This window comes from Spermophilus citellus (assembly GCF_964194105.1).
Source record: "Spermophilus citellus genome assembly, chromosome: 18".
Classification (NCBI taxonomy): Eukaryota; Metazoa; Chordata; class Mammalia; order Rodentia; family Sciuridae; genus Spermophilus; species Spermophilus citellus.
In genome coordinates, this window is record NC_138200.1 from 8,317,540 (window position 1) to 8,336,609 (window position 19,070).

Sequence of the window (19,070 nt, forward strand, 5' to 3'; positions counted from 1 at the left end):
CTGTCCATCAGTATGGCTTCCTGGTTTCTCTCAAGATCCTTTGTGGCATGAAGCATCAGCCTTGCACGTGTGTAGGGAGAAAGCGTCCAGGTGGAGAGGACAGCAAGAGCGAAAGTCCCGTGGGGTAGGCGAGCTGGACTCACGCCGCGGGCTGAAAAGGGCCAGTGAGTGGGGGCTGGTCAAGGAGGGCAGCGGACGAACGTGGAGCCTCGAGCCGAAGGCCGCGGGTGGATCCTCTAAAGGTGCATGGATTGCGCTCTAAAGGCGGAGGATTTGGAATTAATACGCGCCGCCTCTCCCCGGGGACTCCCTCCAGTAGCTTCCGGTTGCATTTAGAGTGCGGGAAGGTCGGCAGCCCCAGCCTGGCCCTGCCCAGCTCCCCTCGGGCTCCTCAGCCCACTGCTCCCACTGTCCCCCAGACACGTCGCATCTGCCTCAGGCCCTTTGCACATGGGTTTCTTCTGCCTGCAGAGCCCCCAACCCCCACTGCCCTCATGCCCACTTCCTCCTCTTCCTCCTCTTCCTCCTGCTTGGTTGGTATGTGGGTTCTCACAGGAGCCCCCTGACCCGACCAGCAGTCAGCCTGCCCTAGCTCCTCCCTGTCTCAGCCTCTGCTCTCCCTTTGGTGGCCACGATCACAGCAGTTAAGGCTGGCTCCTGGGCACTCACCTCCTGTCTGCCTCCTGGTGGACTCAGCCCGAGAGCAGGGACCACACTCCCACACACTGCTGTGCCTTCCTCACCCCGAGCCCCTTCCTTCTGAATGAATCCACAGGAGCCTGCGTCAAGAGGGACCCACGGCAGGTGGAACTGGAGGACGTCCTGCGACACGAAGTGAGCAGACTCCGAAAATCACGGGTTGAATGTGCTCTGTCCTCTGCAGAAGATAACAAGAAACCTAAAAAGAACCCAAAGGAGGATTTCACAAAAATGGAAGGGAGGTCAGTTTAGTAGAAGGAGGGGGAAGGCGGGAGGAAGGAAGGGAAGGAACTGGGATGAACTGACCAAGTTACACCAGGTGTGCTCATAAACCACCAAAATCAATTCCAGTGTTACATGTGACTCTCCTGTGTCGACTAAGATAAATTAATAAACAGAAGGAATCCAACCGAGCAGAAGAATGCGGTCCAGCGGAGGGAGGGGGAAAGAAAGGAGTAGTAGAGGGGATTGAAGTGGAGAACTCTGTTGTGCGCATTTACCAATATGTCAGGATGAACCTCGCCATTACTTAGAATTGTGATGCACTAAAAATACATCTGTAAAACCCTGATTGGGTTGTTTGCTTTTTTGATGTTAAGTTTTTTGAGTTCTTTATATATCTTCATAAATGGGCCAAGGAGCTGAACAGACACTTCTCAGAAAATATACAGTTGATCAACAAATATGTGAAACGCATAGTTGACACCGATACTCTGACTCCAGAACCCGTAAGTCGCTTTCATAAAAGCAACTTAAGGATTTACAATTGAAAACCATTTCACATCAGCGTCTAACTGGACCCTCCTGGCCACCCTGAGAGGCAGGACTGATCACCCCCACTCTCCGTGGATGAAGGAATAAAGGCCCAGCCCCAGGAAGACTCTGGCACTGTTACGAACAGGCGGACACGAGCTCAGAGTGTCACTTACCACGTGTGGTCTCTGGGTAAGTTACTGAACGTCCCCAGCCTCAGTTTTCCTCTGGGGTCAAGTGGAGATGGCCACGGCTGCTCCTTGGGTTGTCAGGAGTTAAACATGTGGTGTGCAGTGGGCACTCAACAGCGGGGATCCAGGATTGGAAGCAGTAGCTCAGCCCCAAGGTAGCTTCAGACCACCATTCCAAACTCTGGATTGTTGCTGCAGAGAATGGCATGCTCCGGGGTCACCGGGGCAAATGTCAGGAAGGAAAATAGAGCTGGTGGCAATTATAGTTGATGGGGATTGAAAATGCTATTATCAAGGGACTTCGATATCCAGAGGTGTTGATCCAATTGGAAAATGGAAGGCTTTTGAGATTCCAGTGATGGATATGGTCTTGGAGCCATCTATGGGAGTTTAGAATCCAGGCCATCCCTCATGGGATAACCAATCCACTTCTCTCTGACCATTGATTTTCTCATCTGTAAAATGGATATTTGAAATAAATTCTATCTCTGGATTTATGAGAACCAAGTGGCCAAAAGTATCTTGAACATCTACCCTGGAATCTCACAACTGTTCAACAGATGGTGTTAGACCAGGACACTAGAAAAGACCACTGACTCCAATTAAAATCAAATTAAAGCAAGCTTATTATTTCGAGCGGCCGGGCTGCCTCTCCCCACAAAAACTGTGGGAACAAGACAGCAGCCGCAGCTATCTTGCAGCCCAGTTTTATAGCCCAGAAAGTTACACAAAGGGGGGTTACAGATAACAAAACTCTGAGGAGCATAACACAAATGGTAGTTCACATTTTTGCTGGCCCCGACATCAGAATTTATGAAGGTCATTAGAGGGCCGTTATCTGGCCAGGGAAGGCCAAGATTTGTGAGGCGTCACTAAAGTTTCAGAGAGGGCTGCTCTCTGGTCAGAGATTCAGGCATGGGTGAGTTCAAGGCACAGGCAGGCATTCCAAGCAGGTTCAGAATTTGCAGTAATTTATAGTAAAGCCGAAATTATCTTTTCATGGCTTTGTGGCAAGATGGCTCCCAATTTTAAGAAAAGATCAAGTTGGGTCTATCAATGGTAATTTCTTCTTTCTATCATATACTCCTCTCATAATGACACTATTCTTTTTTCCTCTAAAAATAAATTATATGTTAGTTACTATTTGGGGATGGAAAGAAAAATGGCATACATGACATCAAAACTCGAAGTCAGTTGTAAGAGAAAGGAGACCTGTGGGAGCAAATAATTTTTGTTTTCCTTCAGTTCAGAGACAAGAGGTCAGCCATGATGAATCAATGGTCCAGTTGCCTGTTTGGATGCCCAACCTTCCTCCTCTATTCCTGAGACAAGTGGACGTCAATACACTGGGGAGTGGTGGAGAAGATTTAGAACTGGGAAATATTGGATGGGCCAAAGTCGGGATTTCTGCAACTACATAGGGAGGGAATGGCTTAATGGAAATCTCAGACAGACCCTGGGTTGAGACCCAAGATCTTCTACTTTTCCTCTGTGACCTTGGCCAAGCAGTGCCACCTTTTTGAAGTCAATTTTCACCCTGTGAAATATAAATAACAGCATTTATCTCTCGGAGTTGTATTGAAGACTAAATAAAATTACCAACACAAGAGTCTCTCACAATGCTCAGCATATGGCAGGGAGATCGTGAATATGTTGACTTATAAAAGAGGTTGTGCTATTGCAATGAACTCAGCCCTCAGACCCCAACCTGGACACCCTAATTATACTCAGTGCAACTTTAGGGCTCTAAATTAGTCGCCAAAATACTATAGAGTAGGCATGGAAACAGAGCAAAGAGAGACCTGGTTCTGACTGTCTGCTCAGTTGAAGGTTCTCCACGGTGAGACCCTCCTCTGTCTGCAAGTCCTTCTCCCCTGGACAAGGCTCAGGAAGCACCACCTGTTCATGCTCTTTGATTATTTCAGGGTCACATTTTTATTCCAGAGATGCCTAACCTGGGGGTCACTGGATGAGTGGTTTTGAATGTGTGTATTTATCAGGATAGTGAGGATAGTTATTCTGACACACAAATTCAAAATTATCACCTTGACACCAAGCTTTTTTTTTTTCTGGCTCCCTGTTATAGTTTGGACCTTAGGTTCCATTCCATAAAGGCTTGGTCTCCAGCCTGGGGTGCTACTGGGAGGCAGTGGAGCCTCTGAGAGGTGGAGCCCAGTGGGCAGTCCTCAGGTCAGGGGGTGGGGGGGGGCATGGTGGGTGTGCCCATAAGCGTTATCCCAGGACCTCAGCCTTCCCTCTCTCTTGCTTCCTGGCCCTAAGGTAAGTGGCTCTGCTCTGCCTTGTGCTCCTGCCAGGATGGGCTGCCTCACAACAGGCCCAATGGAAGTGGAACCTCTGAAACTGTGAGCCAAACTTTTTCTCTTAGTAAGCTGATTATCTCAGCTATTTGTTATAGCAACGAAAAACCTTCTAAGATTCTTGCGAAGTCCAACGAGGGTGCCCCTGGTCAGCAGGCAACGTTCCACACGGTTACTCAGGGGTCCAAGTTCCTCCCAATGGGGGGCTTTTGGGTTCTCTGAGGCTTCTTTGCTCTTAACTAAGCAGTAAAGGTCAAGGGAATCAAGGTTCTTGGAGGAGAGGTATTTTTGTTGTTGTCTTTGGTTTCTGGCCAGGCTAGGAAGTGACGTCCATTATTTCCTCTCACTTCTGCTGGCCATAACCATGTGCTGTTCAGCTCCAAGCAACTCTGGGAAATACATTCTAGTAGGGCACTGGACAAGAAAATGAAATTTATTCATTTATTTCCCAAGCATAAGAGCATGTGAGTATTTTCCTAGAGAGATGTTCTCTGTTCTCAAAAGAATAAAATCCCCAAGAGGTTAAGAACCCACGTCCCTGGGGGGAAGTTCTGCATCCCCAAGTTGCTTCTGCACATATTGACAGACAAGTTTATTCAGTCCACATCTATTAAGTGACCCCTAGGTCCCAGGCACCCTGTCAGAGACCAGGAATCCAACTGTAATCACAGGGGCATCTGCTCAGAGAGCTGCAGGGAGTGGGAAGGCAGGACAGGGAGAGCTGCTTGGAGAGGAAGTGCCAGGACTGAGCTTGGCTCTCAGGGCTGCAGCCTGTGGAGGAGGCTTGGCTCAGAGGGCACCAGGTCCTCAGACTGGGGACAGGGAGTGAGGCCAGCAGGAGAGGAAGGGCCTGGGGTGGGGGAGGGCCCTCAGGGTGGGGGTGGACACTCAGAGTGGGGGAAGGGCACTCTGGGTGGGAGAAGGGCCCTCGGGTGGGGGAGGACCCTCTGGGTGGGGGGAGGGCACTCAGGGTGGGGGAAGGATCCTGGGGGGGGAGGGCACTCTGGGTGGGGGAGGACCCTCAGGGTGGGGGTGGACACTCAGAGTGGGGGAAGGGCACTCTGGGTGGGGGAGGACCCTCAGGGTGGGGGTGGACACTCAGAGTGGGGGAAGGGCACTCTGGGTGGGGGAGGACCCTCAGGGTGGGGGTGGACACTCAGAGTGGGGGAAGGGAATTCTGGGTGGGGGAGGACCCTCTGGGTGGGGGAGGGCACTCAGGGTGGGGGAAGGATCCTGGGGGGGAGGGCACTCGGGGTGGTAGAGGACCCTCTGGGTGGGAGAAGGGCCCTCGGGTGGGGGAGGACCCTCAGGGTGGGGGAGGGCATTCTGGGTGGGGGAGGACCCTCAGGGTGGGGGAGGACCCTCAGGGTGGGGGAGGGCACTCTGGGTGGGCAGGAGCTGAAGCCCTAGAGGAGACAGTGCCTGGGGTGAGGACACAGAGATGTTAATCAGGGAGTGAGAACAGGCTGGTCCAGAGGCTGGATTATGGAGGATTGAAACCCAGCTAAGAAGGCCAGGCCATCTGTGGGGTTTCTCTGCAGAGGGCTAATAGTATTCCTTATGGTGAGTCTTACTCACAGCTCCCAGGGATAACCTTAATCCCCCACCCAGGGGCCTCAGCCCTGCCCCTCGCCACAGTGTCCATGTACCCAGGGGAGCACAGGATTGTGGAAAAGGCCCCGTGATGACAAGGATGGTCCTGACCATGACGATGACAGGGTCCTGGGGGTGACAGCTACCACTTACTAATCGACAGCACGCACCAGGTACTCTCTAAGCACTGTCCAGACTTGAACTGGCTCACACTTCACTAAGATGAGACCCAGCGTTTTTGGAGGCAGGAAACGCCTCAAGTCACCCGCCCATCCCCCATCCACCTGCGGGGGCTGCAGGGTGGAAGTCCACCCCTGACCCTCTGCCAGCCCCAGGCTCATCCCCAGCATGGCCAGCATCAGCTTCTGCAGGGGAAGAATCTGACCCAGAACAGGGGATGGGCCCTGGATTGGGGGCCTGGAGGCAGAGACTGTCCTGTCCTCTGTGTGGCAGAGGGCCAACTGCCTAACAACCACGCACCACGTTGGTGGCTTAACAGACAGAGATTCCTGTCAGCCCTTCTAACCCTCCACGTGAACCATCAGCGGGAAACCTCATTTTGCTGGGAGCAGAGAGCAGGCCCTTCTGCTCTGTGTGTCCCCACACCCCCAGGACCTCAGAGCTCCCTGTCACCTTGAGCAACACCTCTGTCCTCTGCCTGGTAGACTCCAGAGATGGGGCCTCCAGCCTTGTCCACACCAGTGCCACCAAAGGCATCTTCAGGCATTTCTGACACCCCCCGGGGTGGGGGGGTTCGTGATGCCTCCTTCTCTCCTGAGAACCAGGCTTCATATTCAAGGGCAGAAGAACAGCACAGAGGAGGCCTGGGCCGTAGCTCAGTGGGTAGGGTGCTAGCCTGGCACACACTAAGGCCCTGGGTTCAGTCCCCAGCACCACACACAGACACACACACAGGTACACACACAGATACACACACACACAGGTACACACACAGATACACACACACACAGGTACACACACACACACACACACACACACACACACACACAGGGTTTGTGTTGCTTGGGACTTGTTTTGAGCCAAGAGTGGCAACACCATTTCCACGGGCACAGATCTCTTATTGGGGATCCTACTCATGAAGTGCCCTGGGTGTCTTTGAGGGAGAGAGAAAGGAGGAGAATAAAGGGGTGAGGGAGAAGGGAAGCTGAGGTCCTGGCGGCTGGGACCTTGCTCCTCTCCAGGAAAGGTCTTGGCTTCATCTTATGGGGGTGGGTCTCCTTGGAATGAGGACTTGGGGCCAGAAGAGAATTTCTTTTTTCTTTTTCTTTTCTTTTTTTTTTTTTTTTTTTTTTTTTTGGTACCAGGGTTTGAATCCAGGGTGCTTACCACTGAGCCCCATCCCCAGCCCTTTTCATTATTTATTTTGACACAGAGTCTCACTAAGTTGCTTAGGGACTCACTAAGTTACTGAGGTTGGCCTCAAGCTTGGCATCCTCCTGCCTCAGTCTCCCAAGCCTCTGGGAGGTAGGGCTGAGCTCCCAGCTGTGGAACAGCATTTCTTGACACGTGTTTCTGGGTCACTGATCTCAGGTGTGACTGAGTAGTGGGAATGGGAGAACTTCATTCCTCATGTTGCTCATTCATATAGTTGCTGATCCCTGAGGCTGTCATTAAAGAAACCCATTTATCTTGGCTTCATGGGTCATTTATCAAGTTATTTTATTATTTTTACTCCTGTCAGGTGTTTCTGGAGCTTCTACTATGAGCAGGCCCCCATTCTAGAATCTGCGGATCCACCAATGAAAAGAAAGCGCTCTTGCTTCCACACAGAAGGATGAGGAGCTCAAGGGTTATGTCCCAAGCTTTATTCACCCGAGTGTACCATGTCACCAATGCTATTACTCAACATTTTTCTTTAAATTTACCCCCTTTACTTCATGTTAGTAAATTTGCTTTAGAAGAATAGTTAACATCAGTTTTGCAATATAAAAAAGCAGTACTATCTGCCTTACGTAGGAAATACCAATAAAAGTAAAAAAAATTAGAAAAAAAAAGTAGAAAAAAAAATTCCATTATCAAATTCCACAAGATACTACTAGGGCTTTGACCCTGGGTCCTGCCCTCTTTTTTGACTAAACAGGGAGATTATTAAGTATTAGAGATGTGATAGAGAAATACCAGCATTAAATTGAAGCCTTCTCTTTTGTGTAATCACAAAGATTGTAAAAACCATTGGAAAAGGATTTTTCTCTCTGTTTCAAAATTCCTAATGTGTGTTCCTGTGTGACCTAAGTTGACCTTGTGGCCCACAGAAACACAGCCTGTATATTGGTGGTGCCCATTCCATGGTCAGGGAGGCAGTGGCCTGGAGGGACGACACCTCCCCTCCGGGTCCCCTCCTTGTGTGTGAAAGGCTCCCCTGTCTCCATCCAAATGGAAACAACTGTGGCCTTTAGCCCCCCAGGCCAACGCTCAGTCTGTGTGGGCAGCTATAAAACCACGCCACAGGCCGGGTGGCTTATGAAGAATAGAAATGTCTTCCTCAAAGTTCAGGAGTCTGAGATGTCCAAGGCCTAGTCTTGGCAGGTTCAGGGTCTGAGGAGGACCCTCCTCCCTGTGGTCTGCTGTGGTGCAAGGGGTGAGCTGGCAGCTCTCTGGGGTCCTCTTTTGTAAGGGCTGTAGTCCCTGTCCCCTCACCATCTGGTCACCTCCCAAAGCAGCCACCCCCTGCTGCCATCCCCAAGGGGGTTACAGTGTCAGCCTCTGAATCTGCCGCGATCAGATCAAAGCAAGAACCAAACCAAGATGTATCCCGCCTCCCGCATCGTGCTCAGGAGCGGATTTTGAGGGCAGATGGAAGTACTGCAGCCCAGAAGGTGAGAGGTGGGATCCGACAGCCTGGGGAGGTTGGGACGTTGATTTCTCAGAGTGATGTCCCTCTGTGACTGGCCTTCAGAACAGGGTGGGCGACAGAAATTCGTGCATGGGTATGACACGACTTGTGTTTTTGCAGACAAATGATAATATGATCTGTGCATGGAAAATCCCCCGGGGGCCAGACATGAGGTGCTAATACCAGGTGAGTGTCCTTCATCCAAAATGCTTGGTCAGAGATACTTTGGGTTGGGTGTGCTTTGCTTTAAGACTTATTTGCATACACATAATGAGGTATCTTAGGAAGGGGACCCAAGTCCAAGCATGAAACTCATTTGTGTTTTCTGTACACCTTGTTTGCATCCGTTAAAGGTAATTTTGTACAATGTTTTTGGAGTGCCCGTGTTTTGCCTGTGACCCCAGGACATGAGGTCAGGGGTGGACTTCCTACTGCTGGTGCTTTGTTGGATCTAGAAACCTTTTGTGGACCTCAGAACATTTCAGATTTTCAAGTTTTGGATTTGGGAGGAGGGATGCTCATGCTGAAGTAGGTTGTGATGTTAATATTGATAGTGTCGGAACTGGTCGTCCTTGGCCTCCGTTCAGGGAAAGAAGCCAGACTCAGAAAACCCAGGGGCTGTGTTTCCCCTCACACGTGGAAGTTAGAGGGGGAAAGGGCTGTCAGGAAGGTACAAGGGAGACCTGGGGGAGGAGCCTTGGCGGAGGGGGAGGAGCCAAGGGAGGAGGAGGCGGGGTGTGAACCGGTCACGTGTCTTACATGTAATTGACGCCCCCTGGAACAGGCAGGCTCCCCTCCGTGTGGTCAGTGGGCACCTGTGAGCCTCAGGTGTGAGCCACGGGCTCTCTGGGTGAGAGTGCAAGATGGTTAAGGCCAGAGGACCAAGGGCTCTGTGTTCACTGCCTCTTTCTCAGTCATGTAAGTTAATAAGGCATGTTCGACATTACATCATGATTTTTGATTTTTTTTTTTTTTTTTGTACACAGAGGCAAAAGACATTTAGTTTGTGTTAACTAATAGCCTAGAGTTGGACACTGAAATAGTTCCACATGTGAGAGAAAACACAGCTTTTGGATATTTAGGGTTTACCTTTCCCAGTATTCACCATTCTTGAGTCTTTTAGATCAAATGGCCCCCTTTTATAATGGATATATTATTGCATTGCTTTCATGATCCTGAAATGAAATTTACAAATCACCTCGCCAAGCTATACCCATAGTTTCAAAATAAGTCAACTTGATTCCTTACCTATAAGACACAAATAAAAGGAAAGTAATTCATAATAAGGTAACAAACACATGTTGTCACAGTGTTGTCAAAGCTAACCCACGAGACAGTGCAAAGGAGCCAGAGAACTGTCCTTCCAGGCCACATCTCTTTAATCACAAGAGCTAAGCACCATCACGGGAAGTGCCTCACACGCTGGGAACGCACCCACTAGCCTTGGGAACATGGCCCTGCTGTCAGAGCCACCTCTCTGGCTAAAACAAGGTAAGTCAGGATCCACAGCTAGGAATTAGAAATACACATTTTCTCTTTTCCAATTCTGTAAAAGAGGTCCCCAAAAGGAGTTTTTACAAAGGGCAATACAACTTTCAACCATGTGTACACCAGCACAGTCAGGCCTAGAGGTACTCACCTCCACCCCACCTTGGATTGGAGCAAATTAAGGAACTGAGTGACCCATGTTTGAGTAGCTTTCAGCCACGTGTCTCAGGGCTCCTGTTCAGGGGCAGGCTGCCTCTTGCATCTCTTCCCTGTGGCTCTGGTCTCTGAACCAAGTACTGGATGTCTGAACACACACTGGTGGCTTTCTAACCCGCCACCCCACCCTCGCCCATTTGTTTTTTTTTGTTTTTTGTTTTTTTTTTTTTAAAGAGAGAGTGAGAGAGGGGAGAGAGAGAGAGAGAGAGAGAATTTTTAGTATTTATTTTTTAGTTCTCGGCGGACACAACATCTCCGTTGGTATGTGGTGCTGAGGATCAAACCCGGGTCGCACGCATGCCAGGCGAGCGTGCTACCGCTTGAGCCACATCCCCAGCCCCCATTTGTTTTTTATTTAACATGCTCTTTCTCATTCTGAAATACTTCCCAGTACAAAACAGATTTTTTAATTTTTTTTTAAAATAAATGTAGATGGACAGCATGCCTCTATTTGTTTAGTTTTTTATGCAGTGCTAAGGACAGAACCCAGTGCCTCACACATGCTAGGCAAGCGCTCTGCCACTGAGCTACAGCCCCAGACCACAAAACAGATTTTTGAAGAGCCCCTTTTAATTATAAAAATATTCATTTAAAGAGTTGAAACAGAATGGTGCTTTCAGAATGTCCTGATAACATGAAGAAGGAAGGAAGGGAGGGAGGGTCATACAGAGGGAGGGAGGAAGTGCAGACTCAGGGTCTGTCACCTCCCTGCAGAGGTGGGGTGACATTTCCTTTGAACAGCTTTAACATCTGGGCCTTGCAAACGCAGCAGGAGGTCCTAACTCAGCCCTGCTTGCTTCTCAGACTTACTTCATGCTGTAATGAGGAAATCAGAAAAAGGTCTCCAGGACAATCTCCAGGAAAGTTAATTCAGGACATTTGCTTAACTAGAAATACAGGGGTGTGCACAGGCGATTTCTTTCCCAACTCGTAAGCGTCCTCAGTAAAGATGAAACCATTGCATAAACCAGAAAAAAGGAGTCCTTCCTGATTCTTGTTTCCCTCTCATCTATGCCCTAACCTATTAGCTCTGCCTTCAAAAGAGCCAAACCCTGGCCTCTCCGTGCCCTTTCCAAACACCTTAGCTCTTTGCCATAGGATTTGCTCACTGGTCTCCCCCCCTTTCCCTTCTCCGCCCCTTCAGTCCATCCTCCACAGTCACCCAGAGCCCATTGTAGAACATGCAGGTGGGTGACCACACAGCTCAGGCCCCTCCGTGGGTCGCCACCACACTCAGAGAGAACCCTCCCCCGGGTCTGCAGAGCCCTCCTTGCGCATGCGCCTGGCTGACCTTCTGGGTGGACAGCTCCTGTCTTTACCTGCTGAGTTCTAGCTCTGGGAGCCACCCTCCTGTCCCCTGAGGATCCCACACTCCTTCCTGCCTCTGACTCCTTGCACTCTTATTCCCTCTCCAGGGCTGGCTTCGCCCAGCTGTTTGCCCAGCTGGCTTCTCCATGTTCCCTGTTCACAGAAAACTTCACCAGAGGCAGCCCTCCACGGCCCCCAAACCATGGCCCTCACTGCCACACAGCACCCGGGACTGTACACATCTGTGTGGGAATTCGGATTGTTCATGCAAACGGCAAGAAGGCCCCAGCCTTCAGATGAGAATTGTATTTTACTTCCCTGACGTTTCATTTTTCATAACCTCAACAGTTAGGGTAGATCAGGATCTTGACTTCATCTGTTGGTCGTAAACCATCAGGATTCTTGGTCTCATGCTATGCCGTGGGTCTGGGTGGGCTCTTCTCTGTGCAGACTACCCGCCTTCCCCTCGTCTCTCATGGAATCCCTGCGATAACTGCCGCACAGATGGAAGCTTTGGAGGAGGGATGTGGAGCTCTGTCACCTCCAACTTTGATGGGATGCAGCAGTGGAAATACTGCAGATGAATGGCGAGCCATGGGAACCGGGCGGGCTGGGCCATGCAGAGGGGAAGGGGGGACAGCCGCGGTCCTCGAGGGGGGATGCTGGCAACCAAGGGAAGTGCTTCTAGGAATCCAGGGTCCTTCAATAGAGGACATTATGACAACCACCAGAGACTGCGATGTGCCAGGGCCAAGTTCCCCAAGCCCTCAGTGCCAGCCTGAAGGTATCCTGACTGAAACGATGGCCCTGATGTGGGTTTTCGAGTTCTTCTGTTTCTAGCATTGGCAATAACCAGATTCACCTGCTGATGGATCCTGCCTGTATTTCAGTGCAGCTCAGCACTGAATCTTGGTTTCACACCTGAGGCTAACTTGGTAACGGGCAAGGTTCCTTCGGTGCCCTCTGTATCAGTCTCTGGTCTGGGCTTTGTCTACAACATTTACTGAATCTTTCATGACAGCTCTGGAAGACACTATCTCCCACCCCAGCTGCTGAATCAGTGGTCCGCATAAAATTAAGATGTCCCCAGGGTCCTACTCACAGGCCATGCTGCAGTTAGAACTTGAATCAAGTCCAAATGGTTCCAAAGTCCATGCTTTGTCATTAAATGTATGCGAGGCACCTGCCCATGGGCACACTCATTTTTGCATGAAAATCTTAACCAGGTTCTTCCCTCAGGGCTCATGCTAATCCCATATAAAACCTTTGTTTTCCCCGGACCTGGCTACACATCACTGTGTCCAGGACTCTCCTCCAGCCTTATCCTTAAATCCCACCATAACTCTTCCTAAAGCTGAATCTGACTCCTCACCCTCGCTCAGTCCTGTTGTTGTGACCACGTGGGTGCACCCAGAGGACAGTAGGCTAAGCTAGGTGAAATAAGCCTCGTCCAATGTTTGGTAGTTCTTCAGGATGTTCTTGGAATGAACAATCAAGCTATTTGCATCTTTTAGTTCCCCAGCAAGAATTTCCTAGGTTAATAGCATCGTGTGGCTGCAGACCACGGGGAGCAGTCAAGTCCTGTGACCGTGGACAGTGGGTTTGCAGGTGTGGATGGCTGTAGCCCTGGCTTACCCACAGGCTGGTAATGACGTCCCAGGAAGGTCCTTGTCCCTTGGGCGCCATATTACTTTCCATGAGATGGACAGCTGTGATCAGCAGAAGCCCGTTCACCCCCTCTTCTTGACCAGTCGCCTTTCTGTGACGGTTTTCAGGGTCTGGGGGCAGTTCCTTCAGCAAGCCCTGCCCCTTCCCTCCGTCTGCAGAAATAACTTGGTCTCGATGCCTGGAGGGTGAGAACAGGAGCTTTGGTGCCCGACCACGGGGGACCTGGACAAGGACGGGAGGTGGGGCCTCTGTGTGGACAGCGGTCACCTGGGGAAGGGCCAGGGTGGCCGGGGTGGGTCCTGCATTCACCTCCTCAGCAGACCCCTGGGAAAGCCCAGTGCACACCAGGCTCTGAGCTGGGCTTGGGGAAAGGTGACTGGTGAGTGAGAAGGATGGAGTCCTGCTCTCCTAGTGGTGAACACATGGACAGCAGTGCGACTGCAGCAGGCTCTGAGATCTGGGAGTGTTAAAGGCCTCTCTCCCATCAAACATGGCGGGGGGCGGGGGGAAGAGGGCTGGCTGCGCAGCTGCTCAGTTCGACACAAACCCATGAACATCTAAAGGGCAGTCAAGCTCTCGAGAGCACCTCATACACCAAGTGGAAGTCATTCACGACCTGGGAATCTTCTACCAGTCACACCCACTTGTCGCTGGGCCTGGGCTTCCAATCAGCAGCACAGAGTCACTTACAGTTGTATTCCCAGGGCAGCGTCCACTACCCCCATCCTATCTGTGAGCAAGCTGGACTAAGGCCTATTTGTGCAGCCCCCAGGCGGAGAGAAGTGTTTAACATTTTTGTAAGGTTGGGAAGAAAAATCAAAAGGCAAATATTTGTAACAGGTGGGATGATCTGGAATTCCGTTTCCAGGGTCCATGTGCAAAGTTTTCCTGGAACACAACCCACCCACTCCCTGATGGGCTGAGGCTGCTTTCCAGTTCGTGACAGAGACGGCATGCTGCAGGAATCTCAGAACTTCTAGAAAAAGCTTGCCCACTATGAGCTACAATATCAGATGACCCCCAGGGGCTTGTTGGACAATGTCCCAGGCTGCCATTCAAAGGTCATGTGGCAATATTTTGGCCTTATTTCAAGTTTTGAATTATTATTTTTGATTATGAAAGAGCCAACTTGAATTTAATGAGGTGATCAGGAAAAAAACCAAGAATAAGAAACCTGATGACGCCTCTACACCACTCTGTTTTGGTCATGGTCCTCTGGTTCCTCTGGGTAGCATGTTGTTCATCTCTCCCTTTATATCTCCAAGTCTCCTAGCCCCGTCCAGGGCCTTGCATGGTGAGTGGATGGTGGCCCTCTGGTGGTGAGTCACCTAGAAGTGAGAGTGGTTCGCAGAGCTGAATCTCCTTATTCACTGTGGTCATGTTGTATAGTCACCACGAACACTGAATTAGCAAATACCGAATCACAGCTCCCAGCAAACACCAGAGGGTCAGACTCCTGAAGGCCTCTGGTTACAATACTTTTTAAACCAGTTAGTGCATCACCTTGGTTTCTGTGTATGGCTGATGGAATACACCTTATTTAGTATATGTATCGTTCATATTGAACTCACAACAAACAGCACTGTAATTCATGCCTGAAAGATGCTTCTTTCTTCCTAAGTTTTAAAATCAATGCAATCCCAGCAGCTCAGGAGGCTGAGGCTGGAGGATCTTGAGTTCAAAGCCAGCCTCAGCAACTCAGCAGGGCCCTAAACAATTCAGTGAGACCCTGTCTCAAAATATTAAAAAGTGTTGGGGATATGGCTCAGTGGTTAACCACCCTGGATTCCATGCCTGGTCTCCCCGCCCCCACCCCCCCAAAATAAGTGCAAAGTCATTTTTTATTCATGATCTACTTCTGAAATGCATACTGATCCCTTGAACTCAGTCCTTTGATTCCATTTTTTGGTAATATTTATGTTTTAGTTTTAGTGGACACAGTATCTTTATTTTTATGTAGTGCTGAGAGTCAAACCCAGTGCCTTGGGCATGCCAGGGTAGTACTCTACCACTGAGCCACAACTCCATATAGCTCAGTTGGTAGAGTGCTTGTCTTGCATGCACAAGGCCCTGGGTTAAATCCCCAGCATCACTACATAAATAAATAAGTAAACAAACAAACAAATAAATAAATTTAAGGAAAGCTTTGATTCCATTTTTAAGGAGAAGAAAAGCATCTTCAGAGGCAGACTCCACACTGAAGCTGGAACCTGCTTCATTCCCCACTGCATCTTTCCAACCTAGATAATCACCCTTAGCATCAGCCTCTTCATCATCCTGCTAAATCACACTCTCTTCATGAAGAACAGAGGAAAAATGTGGCCTAGCCCACCCAGGAGGGGACCTGCATCTCCCTGGGGACTCTGTTTCCTGATTTCTCAATGAGAGATTTGATGGAAGGAAAAGTTGATGGCTGGTGAATCTCACTGGTGGGGAATCAGATCCTCTGTCCAGGGACCCTTAAAAGTATCTGTGGCCTTCTCCCCCTTTCTGAGAAATCACAGATTTAGGCAGAGCATTTGCAGGCACTTATTAAATTATTAATAAATAAACTAGTAAACCAAGGGAAGGAATTTTTTTCTTATTGATATATATATATATGACAGCAGAATGGTTACAATTCATATCACACAGATAGAGCACATTTTTTCATATCTCTGCTTGAATATAAAGTATATTCACAGCAATTTGTGTTTTCATACATGTGCTTTGGATAATGATGTTCACCACATTCCACCATCATTTCTAACCCCCTACCCCCTTGTTTCCCCTCCCACCCCTCTGCCTGTTCCTCTATTCCTCTCATGCTCCCCCTCCCTACCAGACTATGACTCAGTCTCAAAGGGAAGGAATTTCATTGCAGATGCCTCTACTATTCCTTCCCCATGCCCATGGCAGACATCAATAATTGATTGCAGGGCTGGGGCTGTGGATCAGTGGTACAGCGCTTGCCTAGCATGTGTGAGGCCCTGGGTTGGCTCCTTAGCACCACATATAAATAAATAAAATAAACGTATTATGTCTAACTACAACTAAAATGTAAATAAAAAAATAGATTGCAGAATCCGGATTAATCTCTCTAGGCCCAGATGCAAATGGATATTTTTGTTCTTCTCTTTTTCCTCCCTCTCCTTCTTTCTTCCCCGCCTTCTAAATAGAGTACCCTGAGCAACTGCTGCCACTACCCCGCATGTACCCGGGCTTCAGGGATAGATTTTTGCTGTTCAGTCCCTTTTCTACGGATTTGATTTCAGATAACAGTGGTTTTGCACAGACAGACAAGAAGCCTGCAGACTGAAGGGTAGATCTGTTTCTCTCAAGAGCAAGCAGAGGGCAAGTCTTCACCGACGCACACAGGAATACCTTAGTAAGCGCTCTTCTCCTGTTCCTGGTTCCACTCTACCCTCCCTTAAGTCCTTCCCTCCCTCCTTCCGGCCTCTGTTCCTGGACACACCAAGCTCACCTGGCCTCTGGACCTTTGCATGTGCTGGACTGCTCTGCCCTGGTTGTCTGCAGCCTCCTCCCTGCTGCGTCCTGTCCTGGTTTCAACCTCTCTGTGATGGGGAAGGAGGTGGGCGGGCCATGTCCCTCTTAAGAGAGGACCTCTGCCCAGCCCTGGGGAGTGCAGTCTGGATGTCAGTCCAAATCAGGTGTCCTCAGCTTCTAAGTGACCCCCCGCATCCAGGGACATGCCTTTCGCTGGGCAGTCCATAGCGTGGCTGCGGCCAGGTGTGAAGACGTGGCAGAGCTGTGTCCAGAGCTCCCATGGCTCCCCCGAGCTGAGGACCTGCGCGGTAGCTCAGCTGCTCCCCTGTCCACCCCGAGCGCCTGCCCTTCCCTTCCCAGTACTGACCCCCAGGAGATCCCTAAGGGAGCTTCGGCTGACCCACCCCCAGTCAGGGAGAGAGCCCCAGAAACCACCTAGGAACCCCTCGTCTCCAAGACGTGCCCTTCTGGCCGTGCTGAGCCCCTCTTTCCCTTCCCCAAACGCTCCTTATATCTGACCCCCCATCTTCCTGGAAGGGTTCATCCAGGCACGAGCTTCTCTTAAGTGACTTGATTTTTTTCCTTTCCCCACAAACTGGAATGTCACTCCCCAAGAAAGCAAAGCTCTTGTCCTCGGGTCTTTCCAGGACCTAAGACTAATGCAGGCGAAGTGCGGGAATCTGAGCTTCCAGTGACTGGCCACTAGCCACGGGGGGGGGGGGGGGGGGGGGGGGCTACTTAGATTAAAATTAAGTAATAAGGTCAATTATCTATTAATGAAATTGCATTTACTTAATAAAATAAATCTGAAGTGAAACTCAGTTCTTCAGCCTCATGCCCCACACTTAATCCTCAGTGTCCACACATGGCTAGTGGCCACCATGACAGACGAGGCAGGTCTGGAGCATGTCCATCATGGCAGAAGCCCCTGTTGCACTGCACACCTCTAGGGTATAAGCCCCTGGGGTCAAAGCCCTGTCATTGTTCCGATCCTATCACCAGGGACAATGTGGGCCACAGAGGGACTTAGCAAACCTGTCTAGAACAGGCGAGAGGTGAGTGGATGTATCAATGGAAGATGGAGGAGCTGAGGAAGGAGGTGAGCAGGGTCCTGTCACTCCAGATCCTTACAGCGGTCTCCAGGGGCACCCTTGCATGACTTATCCCTGACACTCTGACCCCTTCCTGCCCACCTCTGCGGTCACCCTCGTCTCCTTGCTGCTCCTCAACACTCCAGTGTGTTCCCACCTGGGGCCTTTGCCTGTGCCACACGCTGTGTCTTCAACACTCTTCCCTCAGACATGTCCCTTATGCTCAGCGAATGCCCCAAGGTCCCCAAAGAAAATGGTGGCCCTCCCCTCTGCATGGCTGTTTCCTCCCATCATGAGGCGAGCTCCAGGGGGTGGCGATGTGTCTGGTTCATCGATGGCTCTAGCCACCTGCCTGGACGGGCAGCCTGCACACAGCAAGCACTGACGACACTGCTGTCCAAGTGAAGGGCAGGGGGAAGGAAAGGAGGAGGGTGGGCAGGGGAAGGACGGTGAGAGGTGAAGGCTTCACAGTCACGTGGCCCAGGAGGGTGGGCAGGGCACAGGTAAGGGGCAGGGAGCAGCACCCGGCTCTGCTTTCTCCTTCATGGGGCGAGTGGAGGCCTGTGAACAGCCCATTCCATGCATCTGCTCAACAGACCACAAAGAGAAAACCCTGGAGGTGACATTTTATTTTGAGGACCTCTGTGCTGCTGAGGCATGCTGTCCCCGGGCGAGGTGAAGGAACCACATTCTCAGTGTCACAGACAGATGGATGCTGGGTTTGCAGGACGGAGCACAACTCCCACCCACCAGGGAGATTCTCCAGAAGTGGCCTGGGCCAACCCGCGTGGAGGCAGGGGCCTTCCCGGGATGGCTTTGCAGTCACCTGCTGAGCTGGGGATTTGGGGGATCCCCCCCCCCTCTCTCTCTCTCGATATTTGGTGGGGGATTAATTCCCCAGGGATCAGCTTGCCTAAACCCGATAATCCTGATTTGTGATTTAATTCAGTTCCCCTGAGTATCTTACACCAGGAGAGGGACGTGGGCGATCAGAGGGGAAAACAGAGGCTGGGCTTCCAGGAAATCAGGAATTCACCCCCAATGGCTCCTCACGGGTGGCGCCCACGCCCAGCCTCATCTAGGAGCAGTTTCTAGCCCCGTGATGGGGTTGGCGCGTCTCCCTCTCACAGAACCGGGGTGTCTGAGATTGAAATCAGAAGGGCGGGAGGGAGGGGAGGGGAGGGTGGAGGGGGTGGGACTTTGTGACAATCTATCAGGAGAGAAGACTATTAGCTGGGGAAGAGATTTTGGCAGGTCACAGGGGTTTAGGGCTATGTGTAAGAAAAAGATTTCATTAACCTCTGGAATTTCTGGGGTGGCAACTGGATCTTAGTGCCACTCCCATTTCCACACCTCCTGAATCTCATTCCATAGGCACCCCACTCCATCCCCATCTGGCAATCCA

The 19,070-nt window shown here is 50.6% G+C and overlaps 1 protein-coding gene across 1 annotated transcript in view; it reads left to right on the forward strand.

Moving 5' to 3' along the window:
* LOC308638143 (sulfotransferase 2A1-like) overlaps positions 1-19,070 on the forward strand; it is a gene marked incomplete at both ends in the record, with an annotated part of 117,422 nt that overhangs the window by 38,893 nt on the left and 59,459 nt on the right. The window lies entirely within an intron of this gene.